The sequence below is a fragment of the Bombus vancouverensis genome, chromosome 10 (genome assembly GCF_051014615.1).
Source record: "Bombus vancouverensis nearcticus chromosome 10, iyBomVanc1_principal, whole genome shotgun sequence".
Taxonomy (NCBI): Eukaryota; Metazoa; Arthropoda; class Insecta; order Hymenoptera; family Apidae; genus Bombus; species Bombus vancouverensis.
Genome location: NC_134920.1, coordinates 3,743,340 through 3,769,345, shown reverse-complemented (window position 1 = coordinate 3,769,345; position 26,006 = coordinate 3,743,340). Strand labels below are relative to the sequence as shown.

Sequence of the window (26,006 nt, the reverse complement as noted above, 5' to 3'; positions counted from 1 at the left end):
CTACACTATATTTAGTTCTATTTAACTAATCGAAACGACGTTTAGGAGATTGATAGATGGAAATACGTATAAAAGTGTGATGCAGATTGGCTTTAAGGTATTCGTTTTAAACAATGTATAAGCACTAGAGTTGAATATAGAAATCATGATGATACGAAAGGATGATCCTCCAATTGCTTTGAGTACGGTAGAACCGCGCTGATATAAATCTGTTGAAAGATAAATAATTTATATAACTGAAGTTCATATATAAAGTTTATTGATTCTACCAAATATCTACCGCAGTGTATTAAACACGTATTTGAATTCGACGATAATTGACTAGTATTTATTAATCATAGATCGCCACTTAGAAATATAATATCCTTAATAATACAAATTCAAGGTAGTTATCCCACGCCATTTATCCATCGTATGAAAACAAATCATGTACGCACAAAAAATACAAATTTGATACAATGACCACCCTTTAGTCAACAAACTTACGTCGTATCATTTCGTTTCCCCGTATCTGAGACGAGAATCGTTGGCAAAGCGTCGTTCCCTACAGGCGTTCTAATCTTTATTGAACATAAAATCAACCATAGCGCCGTTCTTGTTCCAACGTGATCGATAACGTTCGTCCAAGCTTGCTCGAGATCGCCGTGGCTCGCAATTTGCTTCCAATAAAGGTTCCTCCCCGTAAAGGTTAAAGAACCTGTCGCTTCGACTGTCTTCGTCGTTGTTGCGTCTATGTGCTACAGCTTCTGGGCTTTTCGAAGTGGAAAGCCACCCGTCGCGACGGCGCCACACATCTACACGTACACGCACATCCATATGTCCATACACTACGGGCCAAAAGTTTGGAATTACCTTTACAACTCTACCTATATTAAAACTCCTGCTAATCTTTATTACTAATTCAAATATTAATATCACAGATATCAATGGCAATCTTCTTTATTTCGATAAATTCGTGATTAGAATATTACAAAAAAAAGAAAAGAAATAGAAATTTTTATATTCTGCAAAATTGGGAAAAAGATGAGCGAATGGAATACGAGTTCGATTGATCATAATACTCATGATGGATTAGGCGCTGGTAGATTTTAGTTACTTATAAATTAATAATTTAAATTAAAAAATTTTTAAGTTAATAATCTCCTATTGCGCAACTGTAAAAATTACTTAACTTTACGAATAAACAAAGGTAACATTAGTGATGTTTTGTATAGTCAACTCTCAGTGGCTAACGACTCCTTTGACCATATTACAGCTACTAGGTCTATAAATAAAAAGAAAAAGCTGTTTGCTATGTTTATTCCCACAATATACAAATATACAATATGACTACCTCGATCTCTGGCGTATTAAACTTACCTCGACTCTAGCGTATTATAAACCGAAATGGTTTATTAATTATGTCACTTGACATGTAAAACAAACAGGATATTCTTATCCCTCTTCTGTCTCGCTAGATTTCTTTTCAGCTCTGCATAGTTGTACGAAACTTTTGGTCAGTATTGTAAGAGGAACATGTATATATGTACTATCTCGTCATTGATACAATAGCAACTTGGCCCTTACTTCTGATCTATAGTTACGCGCTCTTCGTCGAAATTGTTTCTCGAAATGAGAGTTAGGTTGCGTCTATTATCGTTTCACATTGTTCATTGTTACGTTTATGAACGCCAATCATACGCGGTGACGTAGTTTGGCCATCGTCCACTATATCGCTGTTTTTCTTCCGTTTTCAATCCGTTTCAAATTGTTTCTCGCTGTTTGCTATTCAAACTCGATGTATTAAAATGTATTAAAAACAAATAGAAACATAGCAAGGCAATGGATGTTTGAGTGGCGACGATTTATAAAAATTCGCGGACTGATGGACAATTAATATTTCCGTGATAGATTTTATCGTTCGTAGTATTTATTCGTGAAAATTCCAGTTCTTGTCGGTTTAACGTTGATGGTAAATTGTAGGAAAAGTTTTCTTTGTACGAGGGAAATTTAAAAGTACAGCTACAATTGCAAATAAAGGTGACTTAAACCAAATAGGAAGTAAAAAGAAAGTAGAAGTAACGTTCTCAGCCTCTCCAGACGTCAAATTATTTTGCCACGCGCAAATAAATTCAAATATTGGATCGCTTCCTGTAAATCGCTACAAAATAAAGGTGATAAATGACCCAGAAACTTCAAGGGATCACAAAGATTAACAAGAAGATGATGAAATGTATATCGGTGTGACGGTAACACAAGCATTCTCTTGGAGCACGCACGTGCGTGATCAATGCGTACTCATCCGTCAAGTCCAGAACATTAAATTTCCCGATCGAAATAAATGAAGGTGTCTCATACATCATCGAAGAAATGAATTCATCTTCCGTTAATGAGTGATGCGGTCCCCATGGAGCTAAGGAGGATACGCGAGAGTCGGAACCGCTGACGGCGAAGGGAAGTCGTAACTTTAATGCGCAGGACGACAGGATAATCATTATTACACCGCGGCTCGTCTGCGGGGGCGTAAACCGGATGTTGCCCCGCGTGCTCTGCGGTTCCGCCCTGCGGACGAAGCTTCTAATCTTCCAACGAAACTCTGTTGCCTGATGTACATGTGAGTTTCATTGGTACTTATAATAAAGAAGACATTTTCCTAAAAAATATGTAGCTCTAAAATATGAAGTTACTGCAAAATTATATTACTCGGAGGATAAGAAAGGAAAGGAAAGAACTTATTTGAGTTCGGTATTGGCTTGGCTAGATTAGATTTACTACATCTTTAGTAACTTCTTGTTTTAGTTTTATTTATAGTTCATCTCGAGTGGTATTTGATTTGAAATGCTCAGAAGATAGGTGGTATAAAGTGTGCAAAGTAGTATTGTAAGGATATAAAGTAGTGTAATGTAAAATATAAACATGGTTTATATTTTTCGTTTATGTTAGTATCGCAATTTTTTAATTTAGCCCTTCATTTCTTAATTTGGATCGTGCGTTTTGTTTCTTCATTGTAATTCCCGTGTGTAACTTGCACAGATCTAGCTCTAACCGATTCCAACATTGATCTTAACACACTGAATACTATCATGATCACCGATGACGATCGATGTTTAAATTAACTAAAATATTCAAATTGAAACGACTCATACGCATCAAATTTCTAATACTTCTATCATTACAACGGCAATATATAAAATAATGAATTTGCTATAAAACAATCCCTTAAACAATCCTATTCTCCTAACGAACGAGCGGATCGATCCATTAACAAGGTAGTACCTCACATTACATGGAAGCAGCCGTGGCTCACGCATGCCAACATTTTCGCCAGTCTGAACCACTTGTTCAACGTAGCCAAATCGCGATCGCCTATCACCGTGTCGCGTCGTTGGTTGCTCGTGTTAACAATGGTATGCCATAATGGCGTCGTTTTCACGCGGCACGCGTATAACGAGTCACCGCGATGGCGTTGACGTATCGCGGATATTTGCATGCGGCCGCAATTTATCTCGCGCGTCTCCGCAAAGTGAATCTTAGAATTGCTGTTGGCCGTGGCTGGCAGAGGGGCTGACAGAGAGGCGAGGGAACGAGAGGAGAACGCTCATCAGTCATTCATTCCCGCGGGAACCAGCCTACCTATAAACGAACGCCGCTTTTCAACTCCTGTATATACCGTTCTTCTCCTTTCGCTCGGATTCCTTAACGATTATCGATTAAACGTCGCGAGAACGATGACCAAGAACCGAGGAAAGTTTCGAAGTTTCCACGGTGGCAAAGATCTCCCCGTGATCTTTATCTCGAACGCCTTCCCCACGGGGTTAATCGTTGACAGTGATTTCGACGGGGACGATACGCTCCCTAGTAAAGTTTGAACCTCTGGTTGATACGTTTTAGGAGGTGAATACCTCGTTTTGCGTAGCGCGAGTTTGGCGTGCGAGGTGGAATGAGTTTTAGGATGATTTAACATATTAATACGCATATTTAACGCATTGCGTACGACAAGCAAGATTCGAGTCGGTGCATACTTTCAGATTATGTGTGCTATTGACTCAAATGTTACATGTGGACGAGAAATCCCGCGATTCTGAGAAAGTATCTCTTAATTGTTAAGGTATGGAGAGGACTTTGGAGAGGTATTACAAATAATTTTATTCTAATATTCACATAACTTCGCTCACCACGTGGGCTACTCGCCGGAAGCCTAGGGCACGAGATTTTACACTGCATCCCCTTTTTTCTCAACTAGGTCATCATACGACGTTACATACATAGTATGGAGGGGATACATACTTGTGTGTGTTTTCGCTCTACGTTCCCTCACTCTCGCGCGTACAATACAAATGTACTATATATTCAACATTAATAATTCATATCAAAAAGGAGAAGGGAATATTTTGATGACTTTTAAATATCGTTACGACGAACTTATCTCTCTTGTTCTTTGTTCGCTATATTTTCCGTAATTGTATATACAGCTGGTCACATACCTATTCGTTCACCTATCATATCCTTGTCTCTTCCATGCTATCTCCTCTCAGGCGTGCACGATCTTCAATTGAAATACGATGCTACAATTGTTTATTTTTTATATCACACTAAATGCATGATTTATATCACGTACCCAATTACTACATCTTGGAAAATACCTCTAATCTTCTTAACCCTTTGCACTCGAGAGGCGAATCTCAATCACCACGACGTTCCGCGCTGCAACTCCAGTGGCGAGCGAGAGGCTACAGTCCCTGAACTTTCGACCGTTCGCGGGGAGACGCGATCTCGAATAAGCGCGCCAACGGGAGTCGTAAATTCCCGTTACGATTTGAATAATCTACGCCACGAATCGTTCGATCCCTTATTTCGGTTATGATAATAGGGGTGGTTGAATGAATATAACGCTGATATTAACAGGTTAACATATATTTTCAAAGATCCAACAACTTCAATGTGATACAAGGTTACGTATGTGGAATGACAAACTACAAATGAGTACCACCTGAGACTCGTTTCGTATTGGCGACTGTGATGATGTATCTTCTGTCGATTGACTGTCTTCGATTTGGCGATTCTGCTGACTTGACTTCTGACTCCTTCTGTTCCTTGAACTGTGTTTTAACTCGAACTGGTTTTAACTGACTATTCGCTCGTATGTTATTACGGAGGAAAGCTCGGTATGGGTGTTCCCTTTGAACGAAGAACGCGGATTCGTTATTCACACTTTTCGTCAGGAAAGTGAGGGCAACTATCCGCGATGCCCATTGGTTATGGCCCATGTTAATGAGTGAAGATATGAGGAGGAAACCTCCTACCAACGTGGCTCGTGGGTGATTTTGTTCATGGGAAAAACCAGCTTTTCCGTTAGACAAATATTCGTTTTTCCTGTTAGGTAACTACTCGCTTTCTTCGTGATTTTTAAGAGAGAATAATAAACCCAAGGACTATTTTAAGTACCAGCCATAAACAGAAAATACTTACAGGATTGAAGATTTCGTTAAGAAGATTCTGTTAGTGGTTGTCCTTTAGGTATATTGAAGGCTTTTGATGACAATGAAAACGGCGCACAGAATGTGCCACGCGACATAACAGTCCCTGTTTATGCTAGATTTCGATATCTCCAATTGTTGAGAGTGCAATATTGGTTCGTAAATTGGTTCCTTAGCTCTTTATATTGTTTGATATGGAGGATGAAGTGTTCCACTTTAAAGATGGAGATGAAATATTTATGCTCAAATTCTTCCGAAACTATGGTTCGGACAATGTCTCCAACGTTAGTTCGGATTCGACGATCATGGCAAAAGTATTATAGTTTAGAAACCCTAAAAAAATGGATTGCGGAAATGAAATTGGCTCAGATGAAGATGAACTTAATTTTGAACTGTTGAAAAATGAGATCAATTATATTCAAGAATGCATCTTTGTGAATGCTTTATAAATTATCATACAAAAAAATACAGAAATTAATATTGGAAAATCATATTTTCAGAGATGTAAATATAGATAAATTATTAGAATATAATGTTCCTGTAAGTTAATTTGTATATAAAATCATTTTACGCTAAATCATACGGAGTAGCTGCCACGCCCGACCGAAAAAGTCCTCGAGTACAAAGGGTTAATTTAAAAAACTTGGAAGTATCTGTTTGAGATACAGAAGATTAAGAAATAGTTCGTCGTTAGTTAGTTTCCCAAGCAGTCGATGAAAAATTGACGGACGAACGTAACGAAATTGAAGCGCACGATATAACTAGCCATTGGTCGAAGGAAGATTTAAAAGCTCTTGACGACACTAGGATCGCAATTTCTACGCGAGCAGTCGTTACGTCAGGTGCTGCGGGGATTCATCGTAGAGAAACTGCTCGGAGCAGACGCAATTTATCATTGTTGAACGGCCGTGTACCCCTTTCGCGTCCGCCAATTAAGACGATTCCGGAGTCAATTTTCGCGCGTAAAATATCAGGGTTGATTGATGGGGAGAAGCCGACAACGGGCTACGACGACATGGAATACGTTATTAAATATTATTTCGCGGGACAAAAAAGAGAAGAGAAGAAACAAAGAAGAAGGAAAAAAAGATATTCGTTGGAGCCGAACAGGATAGACGAGCTTTCGTTAACGTCATTAATCATCGTTCATCAAGAGGGATCGATCAATTTACCGTAAGTGGCATAAATCGTCGAAGAAAGTTAGTTGCAGCCGTTTATCGATTAATCACCATCCTCCGCGAGTTAAGTCCGGTCAATGTCTTCTTCTTTTGCAGTTACGTAATACTTGAATGTCCTTTTACTCGGACGCAACAGCTCGATTATTAATCGTCGCTGATTAACGATCGTCCGTGTTATTCCGCGACAAATGGAGAGAATTCGTCGCAACGGGACAGGCTGTCCGTTGAACGACCCGTTTCGCAGATTTTATCTCATTATTCTTGGTTACGTCGGCGCCATCGTCGAAAGTCTATTCGCTGTTTCTATTTAAAGCTCATCCGTCAAACGCTTACGGTTTCGCTCTTTTATTTCTTGAGTAACAAACGGAAGATCCTTGTAGAAGTTTTCTAACGTTTGAACTACCGATTATAAAATATAAAAGTTGTGACAGAGAAATCGAGATGAAAGATGAATGAGGAAGATGTATCGGGCAAGGAGAAAAATAAGCTTGGACAAACAAGTATGTTTGCGTAACAAATTATGAATCGGTAGTCTTAGCCAGACTTATCTTTGCTTCAAGAAACGAAAGAACTTTTAACGTTTTGAGAAAATCTTTAGACGAGATTGAAGATTACGCATTACAACAGCGATTTTCTCTTATTTTCCTCGAATGTAAAACACTTTTTTAGCAACACGGAAAACACAATTGAGTGGAAAATGGCCGAGACAACGCAGGATTAAAGAGACATAGATTTTTTCTACGTCGTTAGCTTGTGAAGAAAATTGGAGAAGGGAAACGAAAACCGGGCAGCAAAGGAAAACGATTTGTATTTTCTCCTCGTGGTTGAGAATAAGAAACCACGACACACAGTCGATAATCGCGCTAATATTCTTGTTTGCCGTTTTGCAACTTCTTGGCTGGAACCGAGGGTCGAGCAACTGGGGACTTAAGTTTCCCGGAGCTGGATTAAAATTTCACGTCGAGCTGCTCTTCGAAAAACTTTCACCCTCGTCGCCGTTGGTACTTTCCCCTGTACAATTAGAGGAGGAAACTGAGTGCGAATCTTTGGTAGATTCGCCATTAAAAACATATAAAATTTCTTATCTGGAAACAAGCATTTTCATATTATTTAAAAGAAAATCAAGTAAAATGCATAAACTAAGACACAAAAGGAGATGAATTAATAAACAAAATTTTCTAGAAAGCACAGAACATATTTCACGATAACGTTCACCTATGTCATCTCGATTTCGCGTGGAAGATAAGAGGATCGATTTTAACAGCAGCAAACGGTAATCCAGTGAAAACGCAAACGTGGTTTGAATGCGCGGCGATAAATCACCGATATCGAGAAACGTAGTCATCAGACAGTCGACCTGACTATCTCCCAGTTGCGTATCCAGCGGAAACGCGACAATAAACCTTGTGGATACGTCGTAAAAAGCAAGATTTACCGATCCACCCCCGTTCTTCCTCAATGATATGCGCGACCGCGTGGACCGTGTGCCACCTACTCGAAAAACCATCTCGCCTTTGCCTCTTTATCGTGTACACGACATTAATTAACCAATTTCTGAAGCTTAATAACATCGGTCGTTGTACTCGCGAATATCTTTCTCTCGCGCTCTATTACTATTTCTCTCTCTTTTTTCATTTGCTCGTTCTTTCATTTGCATTTCTTTTCATTTGCTCTCCCTTCGTTCGCGCATTCTTTACTGTTGTTACTTTTTGCATTAGTCGATAGATGGAAAGCGAAAACGAGAAGAGTTAAAATAAAAACAGCGTCAGTTTAAATATTTAAATCGACGCGTTATTGTTGCCACGAGTCGGCTTAATGAATAACGATTTCAGAATTGCGAGTGGGCGACTGCGGATTGAAGGCCGAGGGAATGGCGAAGGTTTTATTTGAATACTGGCGGTGAAAGCGTATGAAGTTCTGTGGGAAAATAAACAAATGTCTGGCTTAATTAGAACGAGCTTTGGCTTAAAACTCCGGAATGTTTCATGAGGTGATGTAGTAGACTCTGTTGCCGAGCTGGTAAGCTCGTGAAAGCAGCGATTTGTCATTTGTTTGAACTGGGATTAGAACGCCGGTATTAATGTGCAAACTAACGACTTCGAAGATTAAATAAATCTATATTAAATATAGGATTATTCGTGTACGCGCTCCTGAGAAGCCGAATTAATCAACTTCACTTTTCAATTCTTCGAGCAGTTTCTGGCGATTTATTCGAATTATTCAATTGTTGCAGCAACTCTGCTACTAAATATCTTTTTAAAAATTCTACTGTTTACTAGTAAATAATAAACACTAAACATTTGCACGTCATAAATTTTCGAAGAAATCAGAAAGCATAACGTAAAAATCTTTGAGTGATTCTCATTCTTGATCGGTTTAAATGAGAAGTCAGGGCAAAGACGCGATCGAAGGTAACAACACGCTCGCCCTTTCGGACAGCGGGTTTAAAATGAAGAAGTTCATCCTCGGGCGAGCTGGCTGCTGAGCGCTGTTAAAATCTTACCAAACTTATAATGAAGAGATTTTTCACCGAGTGCACCGGCCAACTCTCAACCCGTGGTTAATTAACGTTTTGTTTGCAGCGGGGAAAGTTATTGAGATGGTCTTCGACGTTCCAGAAAATTATTAATATCGTCGTCGATTAATTAAGTCTTTGCCGGTTAACTGGCGTGGCACGGACGGTAAAAGGAATTTTCATTGTGTTGCCATACGAAGCAGCTGGAAGATCGTGCAGCTTGTTCAGCCAAGGTGAAAGAAAAATTTGGCTCCTTAAGGCAGTCGATATTGCCTTGAGAGATTATTAAACTTTTAATATCGAAATTCGATGAAATATTTAAAATTACGAGTCTTCTATCATCGATAAGAAAAAAACTCACGAGTTATTTTATCGTAGAACACTTCTTTAAAATTAACACGTTGACCGCCACGGTGGTCATCGGTGGCCCACGTTACTAAAATTTTTTTAAAATGATCAAAATACGACAAATTTCATAGACTGAAAAGTTTTCAACAATGCGTCTTCTAAAGCAAAATGTATATAAGATTCACGTGGCAGACTCGCTAAAAGCTTCGATGAAATGTTCGAGCAAATGCAAATATTGCAAGGTTGCCCTGATCTTCTTTAGTTTAATTTAATTAATTTATCCGTTATTATGTATTACGTACGTTAATTTTTGGAAAATTAATTTCCATGGGAAATTTCAAATGATGTAGAATCATTTCATAAAACGGAAGAAATTCCGCGGAATGATCACACTTCCACGAGTGGAAAGAAGAAGTCGACATGCAAATCGGTCCGAAATTCCATCTACGTGAAACTAGCGACCAATTTCCTCTCGATCGAATTTATTTCATGTTAGGTCGCACAAGCGTCGTTTGATGGCAGACGCGAAAGATAAACGGAAACGAGAGAAAATAAGGGAGCCATAGAAACGGACTGCGATGGCCGACTTTGACCGATAGGGACGAAGTCCACGGAGACGAGAAACTGCAGACAGGAAATAACCGAGGCAACGAAGAGCGTGCGATAGGAATGTAAGCAAGAAATTCTGATAGTGCTAGTGACAATTTCTGATCGAATAGATATACGTATATATTCTATATTTTTAACTCTTTGAATACTCACTAAAATTATTGAAATTCTTCTTTCGGAAGATGAAATTTGGGCAATGAAAATGGTAATAGCAAAATTAACAATAATAGCAATAATGACGACATTATGATAGTAATAGCAATGACGAGCGTGCAAATGACAATAGGGACAGCAATAGCAATGAAAATGGAAATGGCACCAGAGTTACACATTTTTGAGAAATTAGACAGTAATTACATCTCTGGACAATAGCGATGATGACGAAAATGACAGTCGGAATAACATTGACGGTAACAATGTGAACGACATTTGGAATAATAATAACAGCAACGTTACGAATGATAATGGCAATATCTCCTGCGAAACGTAATAATAATTCTGAATGTGATAACAATCGTATAAAATTCGATCGTCGAGGGCAATTTCTCTCTCAACAATGGTAACGCGTTTCATTAGGTTTAGTATTAGTAGTAGTAGCATTCACGAGGCAAAATGCAGGAAACTTGACTGGACAAATAACGCGGAGACGAAAATAAATACGCCGCGTAACGGAGGGAAACGCGAGAAATGAAATTGTGGAACATTTGACAGCAAATGGAAGAAAAAGGAGCGGAACGGTAAATAGAAAGCAAATATAAAAGGAATTCCGTTGGTTCGACGCGACGGGTTGCTTTGTAGGAATACAGAAACGTGTGTGTATCTTTACTACGATACCGATACCGTTTTGAGCACGACAATAGAGGAGCTTTTGTCGAGAAATTTCGAGAAACGGAAATATTTCGAACACAAAGGCACGAAGCTCTGTTTCTGATATCTTTTCTTGCACAATGCAGAATCAATGAGCGGAAAAGTCGTTCTTTCTCCTCTTTTTCCAGTACAGGAAAGTGGTAATTCTAAATATGATCTATGTAAAACCGATTAAAGTGAAAGATGATTATTCGAGATTTTTGCAAAGTGATTTTCATCGTATCGTTCAATTATATACCTGCTATTAATTTTCTTTATCCCTATCAGATGTAGACAAAAATTGTAAATTTGTTAATGATGGTCTCCTAAGGTACACTTGGATCAAAATAATCAAAACGATGAAATCCTAATTAGAAACGAACATTACACTCTACAAATCATTCAAACACCCGCGTTCAAAAGTCGTATGATAGTTACTCAATTTGCCCCAAGTTAGAAAAAGATTATGAATGATCTAAAGTACATAAATTACTAATATTTTAATAATTTTATTAAAAGATGTATACAATGCAAAATTCATAATCTTTAGCAAATACCAAAATCCTATTAAATATAAGAGCTAAATAAATAAAGCGGTAAATAATAAGGCTTCCTAACTACTTTCACTGATATTCCAAACTCCCCACAATATAATAGACACGAGAATTTATATCAAAACTAGATTCAAACGCTTGAACTAAAACAACAATGTCTAACAAAAAGCTCGCACAAAGGCTGACCGAATACTAAGAGAAAGGCGGTACACGTGGAAGTGGAGGAATGAGAAAAGGAAAGGGCATCCACTCGGTGGCAACAAAGTGGAGGGTGAGAGGGCTGCGAGTGATGATGACTAATGTCCGTGCGAGCAATTTACATCCCACTTTGCAAGAAGATATCCTCCGTTCCTGGCCTTTCCTTACGAACCCTCCTTTCTGTCTCTCCTCTATCCTTCTCCCCTTTGCCTTCACCCTCCTTTCGCGAGTTCTTGCCGAGTTTCCTGTCTGTCGAGGCCGCTCTCGAGCCTCCTGTACATCGTTACCCTCGTGTCTGCAACGCGAACAGCCATCAAGCCGACGTTTTGGCAAATTGCCCCTGTTTTTATCGTGCGCGAATATTTCTGCGGCCTCGAAGAGACGCGTCGCGTCGCGACGCTTCAGCCGGTCAAACGAAACGTTCGGAAGCCCAATTTCGAAAAGATGCTACGAAGGATCCTGTAGGATTCCAAAACACGGTTTGATCTTCTCGAAAAGGTAGCAACGACTCGTTCCGTGTTTTTCTACGAGATTCTTCCTGGTGGTGCAGGCGGAGATCTTGGCGATTGGCTGAACGAAAAAGTTTCGTTGGAAGGATGCTTCTATTCGGCGTGTCCGTGTTAATTAGAACGCCTTCATGTTAGAGGTGAAATTAACGTTTTGCTCGGTGGAGATCTCTGCTACCCTTGGGATATGTATGGGTTTCATTTGGTTTGTATGTGGATGCACGTGTGTGAGGTATGTGTGATAATTATTTGAAGAACAATTCGAGTAGTCCCCTGATAGTTGTCAAAACGAATATTCGCCATGTGAATCTGAAGATCAGGTGTTTTTAAGAAGCGATTAGTCGAATAGGTCGATGATTCTGTTGGAGTTATACGTTTGAATATTCTTGAAGAGGCAGAATATAATAGAATTTTTTATTTCATGAATATTCTACTCTGTTTCGTAGAAAACATAGAGTCTTCTTCTATTTGGAAACCATCTGAGCCTTGCTTAGTTCAATCTTATATTTCGAAATCTTCGATTTCATATTATACGTAGATAAAAAATAAAACCTAGGCAGATAGGAAATAAATAATCCAATAGTCAGACGGAATATTCTACTTGCTCAATAGATAAACTCTATTATTAAGCTACTTATATTTCTTTGACTTATTTCTCTCGCTACCTAAAGAAGATAACTTATATACGTACATACGTTGGAGATTACAAAATTTATCTGACTGAAAATCTCCACATCAAGATAAGAAGTAAAAATAGAGATTTCCATAAACACGCACCAGAGATTCTGCAGAATCTTGAGTTTTAAGCTGACCTTGAACGTCAGCGAACAGGTCGATATATGTTAATCCCTGGATATTTATGTGAGAGACGGGCAAGCCTTATTGATGACCTTACCGCGGTATTACACGTACATAGAGACGGTCTCTGGCTCGCTGGATGAAAAATGATAGGTCGAGAGAAAAAATGAAGCTGAAGTTACAGGCGGAGATATAGATTTTTTCCTGGCGCACGACGACACGCGCGCGGCTCGCGGATTTTCGCTTCTCTGAACGATTTTAAGCATCAATCCGACACGGTTGGTACACTCGTCGAGGGAAAAAGATTAATACGCTCGACGACGTCTGCAGTACGCTTCCTGCGTCGATGGGTTCGTCCTGACGAGACGATTCTGACAAATCATGCCTGTTCTGACCGAATTATGCGAGCTCTTCTGACGAAAGCAGATGGATAATAAATCGAATCGATGAGAAATAAATCTACTTTGCATGGGGAGAAATAGAGCAGCACCAGCTCGAGAAGTCATGATTGATAAATCGTACAACCATAGAAAATATGAAAGAATGTATGAGAAGATAAAAGTCTTCGGAGATTCTTCTTGCCAGGAAACATTCGAAAATTTCTATAGTATAATTCTCCGAAAATTATCTTTCCCAAATTTTTTAGTAAAAATTGTTCTATCTAGTTGATATTCCATTCGATTGTCCCATATTTTGTACAAAGACGTATATAGTATCTACGTAACACTTTTCTATATTAGTATCACTACGTTATAATTCTTAGAATTAATTCATTCGTTAAATATTTAAAAATCCAGGTGAATCACCGTTCGTGCAACGCAGTTTATGTCGTAAACTTTCACGCAATCACTCGTGGTGTTTGCGCTTATTTTTTCGGTTATTATATCCGAGCTCGCCCCTCGATTCTGTATTCACGCGGCTCGAAGATCGACGGGGGGTTCTCCGCCACAGAAGGAAGAAAGGGTGAACGAGCAGAGGAAGGGGAAAGTAACAAATTACCTTGCCAGTTGATAAAACCACGATAGAAAGCGAAACGAAGGAAACGACAGCTAGGAAAGCACGTGTAGAAAGAGGGACGTGGAACAGGGTAATTTAATACGGGAATGTGTCGCGAAATACAGCAAAATAGAATTTTCATTTTCGCTCCCCGCGATTATTCCGCTTTAATCGCGTTATCGTCAGTCACGATGTACATTTGCAATACAATAAGTATCCCGACAGGACGATTCAAAGGGCCAGACGTCGAATTGTTAAAATATGCATGGAATAATTATCCAAAATGTAAGCAGACCGCCTCACGGTATAATTACTTCTATCTCCAGGCAGGTAAATAATAATTAACAAGATACGCCGTAGATCAGTGAACTTGCAGGCTTCTCTGCATTGAAAACGCTTCACCTTGAGTAAAGTTTCGTCCTTGCGCGAGGACAAATTGGGAAGTTTCCGGAATGACAATAACAATAAGAAATAAAGCAACTTGTGACGGTGATTCCGGAAACTTCTTAATCTGTCTTCGTAGTTTCCTTGTGGTGTTCTGGTTACGAAATCTGCGAATGAGAGCAATTTCATTTAGGAACACATACTCGATCGAGCCTTTTACCCATTAAAAGTTTCAATCTGATACTTCGTAGAAAAGACTTCTTTGACTTTTCTGGTTTCTATAACTACGCAACTTTCCCATCTTTTTAACCACCCCATAATTGTAAAAATGATTTTAAAGGAAATACGACAATTAACTATTCAAAAAGTGATCAGCTTTATTTTCTATTAATTTCTTAATTTCATTACTTAAGTACCGAATTAAATATAAATACATAAGTAAAAAATTAAAAAAAATAACTTCATTCTATTATGTCACTGTCTTAATTATCTTAATAGACAACAATTTAGAAAAAGATCATCTCTTTCCCATTTTTTATAAATATTTTATAAATCATTCTTCACGCTGCAAGCGCCACATCAATATTCTGTAGATAAATTACCACCTGAATCGCTCATTAGACACGTTCAAAATACCGCAAAATTCCAGCCGAATTTACGCACCGTCCACGCTTCGTTCTTCCGTCTTTCTCGAACGAAATTCTGCTTTTTCACAACGTTGTAATACGATTGTGGATAAAATAAATCGGTACAACTATTCCTCACGACATCTAGAACAAATACAGCGAGAGTTGTAGGACACGAAGTTCCCACGTTGAAATTCAAATTTCGTCGGTACGTGAGCCGCGCATAATTTCCATCTCCAGCGCGCGGATCTGTTTTGAAAGGATTACAGGGTTGCGCACGTGCAGGGTGAGACAGTTCTTTGTTGTCCAAGCGACCAGGGTGAATCTCCAATGAATCGATGTTAACGGTGCGCATGATACAAATTTACATAAATAATCATCGATGTTTGCGTCGCGTCTTTCATAACGTAGTTAGCATCCCTTTGATATAGAAATTTTTCCTAATTTTTACTCCTCCTCCCACATTTTTTGTTTCATCCCCTTCTCTTTCTTTTTCCTTTTTCTTTTTTTTGCGAGTAATGCAACCGAATTAGCATGCACCACGAAAAGAGACACGCGGTAATTTCCTTTGCAAATTTTTCCCCTTCTTGTACCGTATGTGTACACGTATGTCGTGGAATTATGAATTACCGTGTCTGGCTTCTCGATACTTGCTCGTTTCCGCCAGCCGTATTTTATTCCATTATACCCGCTTCCAAGAGATGCTTTTTCGCGAGCTGCTTGAATTTCTGATTCGCGGTTATCGGTGTTTCCATACTTTCCTTTTTTTACTCGACCGTTATATTATTCAAGTTTCCAGGTTGTTCACTGTGGTTTCGAGATTTTGGTGGGTCTGTTGTTTTACGAATATTTGCTTGTTATTAATTAACGATCGTACAGTTTGTAACCGCATCTATCTGTTCAATCGGCGGTTCCCGGAAATGTCCAAATTTTATCTATTGAATCGATATTCAGCGATTCAGTCCGTTTCAATAGCCAATTGTATCGCTTGTACAATGGTGGGAATAAAAAATATTTGTACAGTTGGTTTATTATAGACATGAAACACGAACATACATGTAGTAACCGATGGATTCTTAGAGTAAGGACAAGTAATGATGGTAAATTTAACTGTGTCCGCTCAACTCACACTCTGCTTCTCAACTGACTCTCTGGCCGTTGTAGCATTCTTTTGTCTTTTGCTAGGCCCACCGCATACGTGTTCCGCGGACGCTCGTAGCCAGGGTCACGTAGGCCTTTTCGGCGAAACTATTTATTTGAAGGATCGATAACACATCAATGGAGCCGACAGCGCCTCGGCTCTCGCGACATTGTCTATAGTTAACTCGATGTTTCTTAGGCCCTTTTCCCCGATACTACATACATGTGTGACTATACAATAAACATTAATCCACAAATGCCATACAACGTACAAATAAATGTTTAAAAACGATCCGCAATACCAAATGTTATTAATAACTTGGTATTATCTGTACCCAATAAATTGCAGCCATTTATTCGTCGAACAAGGAAGCCAACGAAAAATTAATTACAACACGGACACTAATTATTAATATTGTATGAATACTTTTGTCTTCAGAACGTTATCATTAGATTGTCTCGTTATAAATTACCAAGTAAAACGTTTATATTTCTATAAATTTATTGTTATAATGTCTGTGTAATATGCGATTACACATCATTTAAATATATTTAACAGTATAGAAAACTCCTTGCTCCTTTTACTTCTAATATAATTAATAATTTAATAATTCCAACCGTACGAATACTTTTGTCTCTCACTGAATATAATTTACATTTGTCCGTGTATCTCATTGACCCTCTGCATCGTGGAGAGAATAAGAATAAATGCATCGTTGGAAAACGAAATTTATCGGGGCGGGAATGGTGTTTGAGCTGGATCGGCGATCCACGTAGCAACGTTGATCGAAACGACGATATATCAATACGCAGCCAGTCCTTGAGGCGACAGAAGTAAATTCAAAGGCGTCGAGGATGAAGGATGGCGAGGGATGGAGAAGAAAGGGTCTGAATGGCAGAGCGAGAAGGATAGAAGTCGAAAGGACGAAACAGAGAAGGGACACTACCCTCCGGATTTCATGGCGCCGCGACGTCGCAAACAGTCTAAAGGTACGATATCACCAGAACGACGTCGAACCGTGACTCGTTGCTATATCGATCATTAATACGATGAAAAACAATCGGGACGAAGAAACGGAGAACCCTCGAGAAACGTCTGGTATCGTCGAAAAAGATTGTGTTTCTTATTGGCTGATTTTTTCTTATCAATCATTGGCACCGATGTCGCCTCGCAGTATCGATTAGTTTGTGGCTGTACGAGGTTGAGAGATGCAGGAATTGCTAGTTTCATATACATTTCATCTGCAAGTTACGAATGATTTAATTTTACTGGAAATCCTATGATGTTCCTTAATTAATTATATTCATATTCATATGTTAGGATATTGCATATTTTGAACTGGTAATATTGTAATTTTTGCTAATTATTTCGAAATGTGGCCTCCACAGCGATTTCAATGATCTTGAAGTACATGGTCAAGGTCATCGTACATATTAGGTCGTCCGAAAAGTTTTTTTCGTTTAATAAGGAAATAGTGGATGCACATTTTCCGTTTTATATTATTTTATCGAATTACGTATGATCCATTTTGTTCTATCAAAATAAAGATCACAACGTTTGACAGATTAGGCTTCATGTTTGTATAAAGATGCGTCGTTGTAAAGGACGTGTCTGTAAAAGAAAGACTTAACTTCGGACAACTTAATAAAACAACTTTTTCCTATACACGTTACCGCAGCTCGGTTTTGGTTTCCAAGATATTTGCAAAAACTTTTGTTAAACCTACCTCGTGAATGTTCGTTACAGCGTGAATTCAGACGTAGGCGGTCACCTAGCGGCGACCACATTCCCATAATGTAGCCTAATCTACATAACAAAGCAGAAAAATTAATGGTTTATACGATGTGCTAAATTTATATCCGGCCGCTTCTTGGCGGCCGGCAGCGCTAGCATAGAAATACATGTGCCACCAATTATAAATCTAAATTCAACAAAAGCTTTTTGCAGATATGTCAGAAACGAAAGCCGAGCGGTAACTGTATAAGAAAAAGTTGTTCAGAATGATGACCTTGATATTTCGAGATCATTGAAATCGGTGAGGAGGCCACGCTTTTAAATAATTATCGTAGCTATTTGAAAAAGATTTATTTCTTCTATAGTAATGCATAATTACGTATTCAATATAAGCATAATTCAATATATATTACATACCCAATATAAATATTTGTACATATGCAATAGTACATATTTTTCAATAGCGACTTAAGATAAGTGAAATAAGATACATGAGGTCAGACGTAAGACAAACATTCAAACAAACTGAATAGAAATATACGTTTTCGCTTGAAAATCTCAGGACACGTATTGTTTTTAATAAGTGTATTTAATATAGATTTAGTATACTTGTTTATAGTATGAATTTTAATAGATTAATACCTTATACATTACATTTTCCTTATCGCATAAAACATCAAGTTAACTGATTTTCCTTCGTATCTATTAATTTTTAATTTTAATTATTTAAAACTTCAGTTACTTAATCTAAATACAGTAGCTATCCTAAGACTTTTGAGCAGAAGTGTAACTCTAAAATGTGTATTTTGCATGGACAAAATTGTTTGATTAATTCGAAATTTGTGAAATTTTCTATTTCATAAATTCATTTTATAGATTCGAAGCCACATAATCGGAGAGACACTTTTAGGAAGCGTAAACCAGTTTTTCTCATTTCTTGGAATCCTTTGATATCCATGGTGTTTGTCGACTGGCGAATCTGCTGCGGCAGACGCTCTTACGCAATGTCATAAACGTTAAGGTTTTTAATCGTTCGCGGGGATATTTGCCGACGCGCGGAAGAAGAGTATCTCCGTGTGGCCTTGCTTGATAATTTTAAAATGTACTCCGAGCGTGTTCAGCCCCCGCAGGTATCTCTCCGGTGACGAGGGTTGCCAAGGACAGTAAAAATGTCGTAAAACCGCTTCCAAGAATTACGCCGGGAGAAAAAACCATGGAAATTCACGCGTATTTAAGTACAGGACGATCGTTATCGTTGCATAAACTTTACTTTCGTTCGTCGTGCGTTGCTGTGCTTTAGCTTCGCGCTTGGTCTCGTTCTCTGTGTAAAAATTCTACGTGTTTCGCGAGACTCTCAACTTGCACGATGAACGTCACTTGGATATGAAGATTGCTTTCATTCTTGTGAAAAGTGAAATAGAATCTTTGAGACGCGAGTATGTGGTAAAGATTTGAAGGTGGTGGAAACTGGCTACTAAACGGCTACAATGTCTCAAGTATAATTTGACGGTAGTAGCGAGACTTTAATTATGATATAAATATTTGAAGGAATATATTCAATATATCATACGATCGTATAATTGAGATATTTTTGTAAACAGATCGAAGAAATTTAATATTGCGCAAAGTTTAGAATAAATTGAAAACTTGAGGGTCTTGAACGTAGATTCTGCAATTTCATAAAATTTAAAGAAATTTTAGTATTCATAACGTTATGATAAACCACTGCTTTTGGTCTTCAATGTGTTGTTTGATGTCATTCTCCTAATTTCATTATTTGCTCGTTATGACTTCCATTTAAACATGCTTGAAGAAGATTTAATATTATTACATTTAAAGTATTTCCGACGAATAGTTTTAAAATATAATATAATACGAGCATTGAAGTTTCGCAAAAAAAAATTCTTCCTTTTGCATCGATAATTCCAACATCGTGAACAACGACTACTTGAAACTCAAAATTTATATACGACCATATGTTTACTCAATTAGCACATACCTCAGACCAATCAAAACATACAGAATCAAGCTTATATCCTGTCCGGTCCTATGGTTTTCAGTCCAGGGAGTCAAATATTTCCCTATTTCCGGCTGTTGAATCAGAAACGAAGGAAATTCGGTCGGTATTCCTCGAACGAGGAAGAACGCATGGGTTCCCGTGCAGAACCGCAACCAGAAAGGGAGGAAAGCGGAACCCGCGGTTTTCCAACGAAGGGTCATCGCGTACTCGAAGGGTTGAACCGGATAGGCTCGCGTAGGGCGCGAAACCCCTTAATAGATTGCGACTCTGCTCCGAATGCAACGCGTGCACGCGTTCTCGACAATCGGGTAAACGTCGTCCTCGCGCTGTTGCACAACCCATCACCATTAATTGCTATGTCGTTGTTTAAATATTGAAAGCCATCCATGAATAAACCACCCTTATTGAAGGGGTCATTCTTGCTATATATAGAGAAATTCAGTTCATCCGATAAATTGAGGCATGATTGTTTTGTTTGCAATGAAATATAGGAATTGTGAGGTTTTTAAATCTTTAATAAACAATCTTTTTTCTTGCGCTATTAAAAATCGTGAATCCAACGAATGAATAGTAAATAATATTTTCCTTGTATTGTATTGAAGGAAAATTCTGCATGCAGCAAATGTTCACTGTGGTCAAGACTGAACTAGAATGTATTTTTCAAATATTTTAGATTCAACGAACACAGTGCAAAGAAAATGACGTAAAGAAGTTGAAATTAATTTAATTAATCTGATATTTATTAACTGGTATTTAGTTTACGTTCGATTTTGCTTGTTAGAATGACGGAAATCCTATACTGAGCTTGTATAATGTAACCTTTTTGCAATCACGAAACGGGAAGCATCGAAGACGAAGAACTTCGTTAACTTTTTGCGAATAACAAACTGTCATCACCATCTTACGGAACATTTACTTTCGTTTCATTAATCCCAGTTTTTTCCCAACGCTTCGACGATAAAGTGATGGGTAACTAGTTTTTGTCAGTCTGTAATTTGCACAAGCATTCTTCTTTTACCCTCTTTTTGTGAACACCGAGGTAAACGTACCTTGTCTAAAGGAGTATTTAATCATCCGCCTAACCCTCGCGTGTTTACACTCGGACTGAGCCTGTTAGCATCTTCAGCAATGTAAATTCAGTAATGCAAATTTCGAAGCTACTTATCTTTTCAAAAATTGATTCGTTTGCATTTTCAACGGTACATTAATAAAACTTGTGATAAATCGAATAAAATATCCGAAACAAGGAACATCTAACGTAGATACGAACTTGGAAAAGTAAGAATACCATTGTTAATCTTATTCATAATATTCCGAATCTACGTAAAAATAGTCTTCGATTGTTATATAATAATTATAACTCGATAATTTCACTGTCCATCGATTATCCATCAAGTGCACGGCTGAAATCGCTTAATCTTGCGCACATTGCATTCGCGTTCGGTTACACCGCGCGAACGCAATCTTACGCTTCGAATCACCGCGTGATTACGTCTCAATTAATCGCGACGTAGTCACGTTCAATGCAAATTGTCATCGAGGGGAATAGCTCGCGATGACTGCTATCAGCGTGTGTTGATCAAAGGATCGCGTCGACGGTTCAAGATCGGCCGAGTATCGGTACGATACTCGTTTCAATGATTCCTCGAATCTACGCCGTGGATACGCTGATCGACCCGCGAAAATTCAGTAAATCATAGGAACCAATTAATTCGATGGTCAAAGGGGACTACGTAGAATTCGATCGATCCCTCCGAGGGCAATATTATCCTCTGATTTACGAGTAGGACACGATTATACCTGGCGCTACAGGGTGCAATTTTCACTACTTTTGTTCTTCAGAATATCCAGATAGCCCTTGGAATTACAGATTTTTATTAGACTATGTATGTTTATGCAAGTTCATATTTCTCCAAACGAAGACCATAGGTGAAATACACGATAAGCAATATAGAACTTAGCTTTTTCAATAATTTTGATTGCCATACAATTTGATTGTTTACAGAATTTAATAGATTAAAATGTTATTTCCTTTCCTACTATCCTAGTCACTAATTGAAAGCAAATGCCTCTTCAAATATAATTAACGCGAATACGTTTGAATTGTTCTTTTGTGTATTTCAAAATAATGTTACTTTTGCTTTATTTCAGATTTAAATACAACAGTGTTGAATGTTTCGTTTTAATATTATCGTCCTGTAAAAAAGCAGCTATGCGTTCGAAAGAATATTGCGTACTGTGAAAACAATATATAAAGATGAGAGAATATAATAAGATTATTTTCTGATCATTCTTTCGGAAGAGTAATACGCATGCCTGAGTTATTAATAATCTTTTATATATATATAGATTCTCATGTAACCATCAATCATAATAAAATCACGAGAAAGCTTCAAAAAGTTAGTTCCATCGCAAGAGGGTGAAATCTACCCTTCGAATAGAAGTCGTATCGATGGCACACGTTCCATGTGTCGATTTTTCCATAACAATGAACGCGTTCGAAGACGCGTCACGCCCCTTACGATAGTATCTGGAGGCAAAAGGCTGAAAATTCCCGCGGGATAGTAAATCGCATCCCACTAACCCATTCTAATCGGTCGAACAGCAGGCCTAAGTAATGACTAATGACCGGGCCACATTAGGGGATGAAACAGTGCGCGTTGTGGTTTACGGTGGCGCAGCTGATCGGTACATAACTTCGCACTTCGACCCGCGTCGTTTCTGTGCGTTGCATCAAATCCGGTATGATATGCTCGTTGCTTGGAACAATGAGCATCCGTTGTATAACTAAACGGCAATTTATGCTTGTACACGTTTACATAGGAAAGTAAATTGAAAGTGATATTGAATCGTGGGGTAGTAGATCTTTTATTGTAGAACGTAGACTAAAACAATGAAACCTGGAAGTACATCGATATGTGTTTAGCTGTAATTTTTACCGTGTCTTTAAATAAGCAACGTGAATTTATAAATATATATAATTTGTCAATCACGCAAGTTCCATCTCTATACGAATAATTCATAAACACTTCTTAATGAATATTATATGACGGACATCGTTCAGTATTTTCCGGGATTGCGTACACCGTTCATGCATTCAGAATTACAAATGTGTAACGAGCAGATAATATTCCAATCGCTGGTAACGATAATCATTCGATCTAGTTAATATGAAAATCCACAGTCTGTAGTCATTATTACTGTTTTTTCCATGCTATATTAACCAGATAACGCGGGACAGTAGCCATTATTATTGATTACACATTTAATACCTGTATTACGATGCCACTTGATATCACAGATGCAAATAATCTCTATAATTATGCAAATAATTTGAAGAGTATAAATTGATCAAACAGATCGCTAATCGACTAATAGAAGCATATTTACCTATAAACGTTTCAACTCCAGAATTCTTTCAATATCAGACCGTATGGAGAGCACAGTGGAAATATTTCATCACCATATTTGCTGATTTCATACTGTCAATGTTAATTAGCGGCTAACATAGTTGAAGAAATAGTAATTTCTTAAATTCGAATATAAAAATTATCTCCTAATAACAGATGGTATATCTACGAAGCCTTGTAAACGATTAAGAATATATTTAATATTGCAACAATCGACATTAAATCCTTAGAATATTCGAAATGTGTTTAAAAAATGAATAGTTTTAGATAACTAGTAACAAAATGGTATCTGATCGATAGTGCGCTGAGTCCTAAAATTGTTTATCACATTCTGTTCCTGTGATCTTCATGTTCTAACGTAAATCCAAACTTGCCACGAAACAGACGTGTCCGCCAGCTTCTATACAACAAACTCTTCGGTCCGTGCACCGAAGATACGCTCGTTTGCAATCCGCAAATTGATAAAACGTCGTGCCAACAATATGGAAATGTTGCCGGCCGATTATTTATGAACGAACAATCGAGACAGTCGATGAACTAGCGCGGTGAGGAAGTGGTATCGGTGACACGATAACGCGGACCACCCTTTTACACGTTGGCGTTTTTTAATGGAGTCGACCGAAAGAGGGATGGAAGTCAAAATGGAAATTTCGCGAGGTAGAAATTTCGTTCGTTTCGCGTTCGTTCCTCGGGTCAGAGAGAAAAAAAGCCCTGGTTCAAGTGTTTTCTAGTATTTCAATTCGCACGTATACTCTTCGACACACGGCGCGCTGGAAAACAAGCCAGACGACGATAAATCGTTGCGCCCAGCCAGACAACGAACGTAAATTGTTCGCCGACCCGCCGATACAAAAATCTGCGCCCAGATCGAACAGAACTTGCCGATAAATTCTATAGCCTCCGCTCCTTTCTTTCTTTGTTTCTATGTCCTGCCTTTCGCCCTTCTTTTGCACAGTAGAAAGCCGATCTAGCGCGTTCTTGCGTGTTATTAAAGGCATAGGGGATAGAAGAGCAAAAAGTATTAAAATAAAATTGCTGCCTAGTTACACGTACATAGTAAATCTTTGCTGAAACATTTTTGATAAAGTAGCTATGGTGTAGTTATGTTATGTAAAGTAAGATTCGAATATTTAAAGAGAGTAAAAGGAAAATATAGGTATACAAGAATATTCTTGTATCTGTGTATCTTGTACCGATACTCATATGAGTATCGGTAGAGTTGTGTATCAAAAGAGTTCAGATTACGCACTAGAATAACGAGAAATTAGAAGAACATAATTGAGAAGTTAAAATGGCAAAGAATGTAACCAAAAAGTCACAAGTCAGTTTTTATTAATTTTATACCATTTATCGTTTGAACGTTATTGATTTTCAGTAAAATTTATCTTCATAGATTCAGAAGGAGATTAAACAGAACAAAATTTATTTAGATTCGTTACATTTATTTACTTGTATATTATACGGTAAAAAGTTTGTTTATTCGTTAAATTATCATTTATCATTTCAACGTCCCAAGAAAGAATTTTTGAAGATCAATGACCTTCTTCTCTTGTATGACAAATTATATCCCAAAATCTATTTTAAAGTTAAAAAGGCTCTGATCTGGAATCGATAAAAGGGTTGAAATCGATCGGTGTTTCCGACTAGCGATAAATCGCCGTTAATGACACGGCTTGTAGCTGGAAATTTAAACTAAAATCCGGAGATCGTCGGTGGACCGTACGACCCCACGTTATTTCGGCTATCTCGAAGCCGCACCCCGGCATTCGCGGAACAACCATCGTCGCCCCCGCGCTCTATACGCCCGGAGGTTTTTATCGAGAAGGGTGCACTCCGGGGCCCCTTTAATTAATGGCGAGACGCACACACGCCCACCAACCACGCTCAAGAGAAAACAGGGATGCGACTCGTATAGACTCGTTCCTCGCCGACGAATTATGTATTTGGAGAAGCATCACCGCTTCCTGGGGGTTACCACCAAGGATAAAAGGGGTGTCGTTACTGACCCACCGAGGGACGTGCCCTCGTTCGCCAAATTTGACAGAATTTCCGGTAACTTTGCATGCGACAGGTACTCTCATGGGAAGAAGAAATTTATGTAACGTTGGATCTTGTTGTCGAATTTAAAAAAGCATACGATTGTAGACTGGACATTTATGCAAATTTATATTTTTACGGATATAATTCAAAAGTGGAACATATGTGGAAAATTATCTAATAATATTTTTTTTTCAAATTTGCCATGAATGCGCAAAAATTCATAGTCTATTTATATTAGTTTATACGATATTACTAAACGTTAGTTGAATAAGTTATAACTTCGGAATAATTGAAACTAATTATGAAAACAAATGAACAAAATTAGAAGAAGCGGGAAGTGAATAGAACAAACATGACAATGTCTCAGCTTCGATGTTTATGTATTGACGAAATAGAGAATTGTAATTTCCTCTTGCTCGTTAGGACAAGAATTTATTGTGCATTAAATTCATTAAATGAAAGAAAGAAGATATAGCTATCTTCCTCGGGGTGGATCTTTGCGATTCCCTGCAATATCATTGCACGCATGACCGAAGATGAATAACCACAGAGAAAATCTAAATGATTGTCATTACTGCCCTACCAATTATTCGACGAGCATCATCCAACCCCTGTTTATGGTGGGGACAAAGAGCAAAAACATCAAC

General features: G+C 38.2%; 1 protein-coding gene across 11 annotated transcripts in view; it reads left to right on the top strand.

Annotated features, from left to right (window-relative positions):
- The window catches only part of LOC117159230 (uncharacterized), a 391,709-nt gene that overhangs the window by 303,131 nt on the left and 62,572 nt on the right, over positions 1-26,006 (top strand). The gene's annotated exons all lie outside the window — the stretch shown is intronic.